Source organism: Telopea speciosissima, unplaced genomic scaffold (genome assembly GCF_018873765.1).
Source record: "Telopea speciosissima isolate NSW1024214 ecotype Mountain lineage unplaced genomic scaffold, Tspe_v1 Tspe_v1.0331, whole genome shotgun sequence".
Classification (NCBI taxonomy): Eukaryota; Viridiplantae; Streptophyta; class Magnoliopsida; order Proteales; family Proteaceae; genus Telopea; species Telopea speciosissima.
In genome coordinates this window covers 35,780-41,386 of record NW_025317667.1, presented here as the reverse complement: position 1 = coordinate 41,386, position 5,607 = coordinate 35,780, and positions in this window count along the sequence as shown.

The following is a 5,607-nucleotide window of genomic DNA, read 5'->3' as shown; positions in this document are numbered from 1 at the left end:
GGTAAAGATAAACTGTCACGAATAACATCTGATAAAGAAGAAAAGCCCATCCAATATTTAGATCCTAGCCAAAGCCCATTTAAATATCCATTCTTAATTTAGCCCTTTTTTAATTTCTTTTTTAAAAAAAACCTATATTAGTATTTTAAATAAAATGATGGGTTTCTTGAGAATTAAATTATCTATGTTTGGTATGCATTCTAGGTCTGTTTCTCATTCTCGGATAATAAAACCAACTATTTTTAAAATAGGAAAGATTCCAAACCTCTAAAATCGAAAGGCTTCCTAGGTACTTGTGTAAGTTAAAAGAAATTTTCATAAGTGTCTTTGTCCCGAAATATAAAGTTCTCTCTCTAAATCTTGTAAAATGACACAAATTAAATATGGGCAGCAAAGTGATGCCAGGCTTCATGGCTCCTACACAAGCGTGAGGTTCAATGAAGCAATAGGGGTGGGATATTTTTATTTCAGGGGATTATGGTGGTAATTTCGTGCAGTTTTGTATATTGGGGCTGACTGCATACAAGTTGGCAGGGATCTTTTTCTATTAAATATATCATGAAAATAGAAAAAAGCCGAGCAAGCGACATTTAAAGGTAATATTAAGGGTGATCAATAGCCAATTGGATAAATTGATCACGAATCAAAATTTTGAGGAATATTTTCGTTTCTTGAAAAAAAAAAAAAACTTTTTCGAGCGATTTTGTTTTATAACTGGCAAAATTATGTTTTAAAATAATTTTAAAGGAAAAGTCTATAGTTGTCCATGTGAGACTACACCAGAAGCTTCTCTCTCCTACTTTCTCCTCCTTTTTCTCCCATCGATGAATCCTCTAAACATTCCATAATTGGTGTGGTGTGGTCCCCTATGCTATTGTCTCAAAAGAATCCTCTCTTTAATTTAAAAAAAAAAAAAACGTTCGATCATTGCCTTTCAACCATTGGATGAGGTGGGAACAAAAAAGCATTTAACAACACATCCCCCCCTCTCTCTCTCTCTCCATCCCACAATTGAAGGCACGATCGTGTACATAATATACAGCAGCCATGATTGTGCATAAAACCTTGGGCTTTTGGAATACTTATAAAATTTTGTAATGCAAGAGACGATACAATTAAATTACGGTCCCAAATTTGACTCATGACTTATATAAATAATTTGTAACATCTCATTTAATGATTTGGATTTACTGAAATAATATTCCATGAAATGAGTTCAAGAATTGAGATAGATCAACTGAATCACTGATCCCGATTCCATTTTTTAAGATCTTGAATATTCCATTTGAACAAAAAAAAATGGTAAACTAGACAAATATTATAATGGATAAAATGGTAAACTATAAGAAGGTTCCTATGGCATACACGGTGACAAGTGTGAACGGGAGAATTTCGCTTTTCCCAATTCCAAGTCTGAACAAAAAAGCACGTGCTTGTGAGATTCGAAAGTCTCTCTCTCAATAATTAATCATCTTTTCTTCGTCATTTCTTTGTTGTGGTGGGTCCCACAGAACCGAATCATCTTCGCATGATACGTCGTGAGAGTGCGAGTGAGACTGAGGTGAGTTTGCAGAGTTTCCCCTTTCATATAAAGTTTCTCTCTTAATAATTAATTATTTTTTCGTCATTTATTTGTTGTGGTGGCCCCACAGAACCGAATCATCTTCGCATGAAGCGTGGTGAGAGTGCAGTGAGACTGAGAAGTGAGTTTGCGAGTTTCTCCTTTCATATAATTTCATAAAACAGCTTGAGTGAGACTAAGAGTGAGTTTGCAGGTAGCCCCTTTCGGCCCTTCATATAGTTTTCATATAGTATACCAAACTTGAGTGAGAGTGAGTTTGAGCTTGAGTGAAATTGAGTTTGCAGGATTGCCCTTTTTGTAGTTTCATATAACACTTTTTTTTGTCTTGTTGGGATTTGGCTAGATTCGATTAAAGCCCTTATATAATGACGTCACTAAGTGGATTCGAATCTGGATTCCGACTCTTTATGAAATTTATATGCGACTTGTCCTTTCCATGACTAATCCACCGCCTATATCAGTAGTAATCATATAATTTTTATTTAATTTACACTTTTCACTTTTACAAATATATATACTACACATTTCCTCTTACCCATCATATTAGGGTTCACAAATCCCTCTTAGGGTTTTAGTAAATTCCCAAAATGTTGCTTCTAAACTTTTTTTCCTGTATCTTTGCGATGAATGGGTGGATGGAGGAAAGTTTAATCCATTAAATAATATCGGTCTTTATTCTAACAGCATTTATATATATAAAAGTAGGGAGAATGATGCAGGTGTTATATAGTCCTCTCACATTCTACCTCATTCTAACTTTACTCTCTTCCTATGATATGCTAGAATTTTTGTATATGAACCACACAGTCTTAACCTTGATCTTGATTGAATTAGAGAGGCGCAATAGGGTCAGTTAGTGCCGGGCTTTATAGAACCCTATCGATCCTAAGTCCGCCCAAGTGAGCCCTAGGCTTTGACAGAGCAACTTGCATTTAGAAAAATCTAATCCTAACCACGCTCAAAGGTCGGGTTGGGGATGGCAACTGATTGATCTGATCATGGGAAGGGAAGGAAATGCATGTTTGAGCAGTAGGAGAATACATTATCAATTTTAAGTAAAAAATAATATTATAATAAAATGTATGTTGTAACTTATTGTCTTATTATATAATATATTATATAAAAAAATGGGTGATGTTTAAAGTTTATAATATATATATTATATCATATATATATATATATATATATGTATATATATTTTATAGTATAACTTAAAAGATGTAGTGACTTGCTTTTCCTCAATGTAATTAGAAGAGGACTATTTCACCCATGCAGAGGTGTCTCGGAAGAATTGTTAAATGACATTACCCTATCACAAAAAGAATTTTTTTGAAAGTTTGAATGAAATTCCATAATCTTGAAAGAATCGACACATCCAAAGGATTTGGGCACAGGCCTGCAATTTGCAATACATTGACCGGTGAGTTAAGAGAGGTGCCACAACAGGTTTGTTCTTCTTTGAGACCCAAGCAGAGGCAAGATCAAGAGAAAATGGCAAGTACCACTTGTGCTCTTGCGATCAATATGACAACCCGTCAAAGTCGTCAGAAGAAAAATTAAAGTAATTCAAAATCATTTTTGCATTGGGTACCACAATCCTATATTGATAGTTCCTTTTAAGTACTTAAATTTGTTTAAGCTGTACTTAAGTGTGATTGCATAGGACTACCTTGAAATTCGGCACACCTGGACACTAGAAACATGATGTCAGGTGCCTTTGCGAGTTAAATATAACAAGCTTCCAATCATACAAACTTCCAATCATACCTCGATACTTGAGTAGGATCAATAGGAGTTCCATTCTTATCTTTTGAGAGACTTAGTGAGGTACTCATGGGAGTGTTAGAGGATTTTTGAGAATTAATATCAAATTTCTTTTAATAGTTCTTTAGATATATTTTGATTGATTTATAAGAAATCTCATTTTTAGTTTTGTTTAATTTGTAGTCCTATAAAAAGAAGTTTAGTTCCCCCATTAAACTCACTTCAAACTCATTTTTTCATGTCGATTTACTAAATTCCCAGCGCATAAGTTCATGTTAGCACAAAAAATGATATCATCTCTGAGATATTGTACTATATGATTAAATTTGAACATTTCACGTTTAACAAACAATGTAATGTCTACCTTACCAATAGTATATGCATTTTCAATGAGAAATATCTTTAACTGTCATACCAAGTTCTTGGTATTTGTTTAGAATCCATATAATGTTTTCTTTAGTTTAAAAACATGATCAAGGTAAGAAGAATTTTCAAACCTTGGTGGTGGAGAGACATACACTTCTTCATTAAAATCATTTAGAAAGCACTTTTCACATCCATTTGATTAAGTTTGAAATTTTTATAGCAAACAAATGCAGGGAGCATTCTAATAGCTTCTAATCTAGCAACAAGTGCATAAGTTTCATCAAATTGATTCTCTTTTCTTGATTATATCCTTGTGCCAACTAAGTCTTGCCTTATTTCTAACAACAATTCTATTTTCATCAAGTTTATTTACGAAATCCATTTATTTCAATGATGGATTTATTTTTAGGTTTTTGACACAAGTTCTCGCCACATTATTTTTTCAAGCGTGGAATTCTTCTTGCATGGCCAAAATCAAATCATTATCAACATAGCTTCTTTTATGTTTTTAGGTTCTATCATGAATAGGAAGGCAACAAAATTACAAGTGTTTTGAAGTTTAGACCTAGTTTGAACATTTGATTCTAATGTCACCAATAATTTGTTCTAATAGATGATTTTTATAAGGCTAATTTCCTTTAAGTACATCCATAGTTTATTGATGTTTCTAGAGGGAGACAATATTTTCTTCTAAAAGAAATGGTCTCAACTCTTTTGTGATTTAGATATAACATTAACATCATAACTAATGGTCTGTATTTTCTTTTAAAGGAGAAACACAAATCTGATGTTCATAGACTCTTCTTCTACTACTAAGGTCTTTTTATTGAATACTCTATAAACCTGACTATTACTAGAGTGCCAAAATACGTTATTTAATTTTTCATCAAATTTTTCTTTGGGTCTTTAGTATTCCAAACATTGTCAAAAATTTGAAGTAGTCAGCTAGATTTTCCAAAATATAACTTTCATGGAGTGTCTTAGATAAGATTTTTAATCAAAGCACGATTTAACACATAACATACGATTATTCTGATTTATTACAAATATTAGGAAGAGAATATACATTAAGCTTACGTTAGGGCAGTCTCTAGAGGATCTATTTTTTCAACAATCCCATTGGGATTGAGGGGATTCTAAGGCAGAGGAATTGTGATGATGCCTTCATCATCACAATATTTTCTAAATTAGTTTAGTTCTCAAACTCACCACCATGATCACTTCTTATTGTAGTGACCAAATAACCCTTTTGAATTTAGATTACTCTTACAAGTTTTGAAAATTCGTTAAACCTCATTTTTATTTCTAAGAAAAAGAGGTCCAAGTATATCTCTGATCAATCATCAATAAAAACAAAAATGTATAACTTTTTCACTTTAGCTTGGAGTAGGGATATGACCAAAAATATCCAAATGGAAGTTCAAGAGAGGTCTAGTAGTTGAAACTATGTTATTTTGATTTGTGAGAAACTTCCTTGTTTCCTTTTTGTGCCATCACAAAGATGATTCTTGTTAAATTTTAGTTTGGGTAAATTTAGGACAAGTTCTTTAGAGGCTATTGATTAAATCAATTTTGATATTTATATGTCAAATTTTCTATGCCAAACATTTGAATCTTAAACTAGACAAGTATCGTTAGAAGAAGCTTCATCAATAATGCAAGTATATATATTGTTATTTTACAGTGTCTTTCAATACTACTTTTGTTATTATCATCCATTACTAAGCAATGTGGCTTGAAACAAGCGGCCTTGGTGTCTTATGAAGCCTCCGAAATGAGTTATACGTCAAAGTTATTTGACTGATGAAAGACTTAGATTGTTAGCTCTCTAAATGCATCTTCCTCTTTCCCATATAATAAGAAAAAGCCCCATTAGTCCGATTGATAATACATTT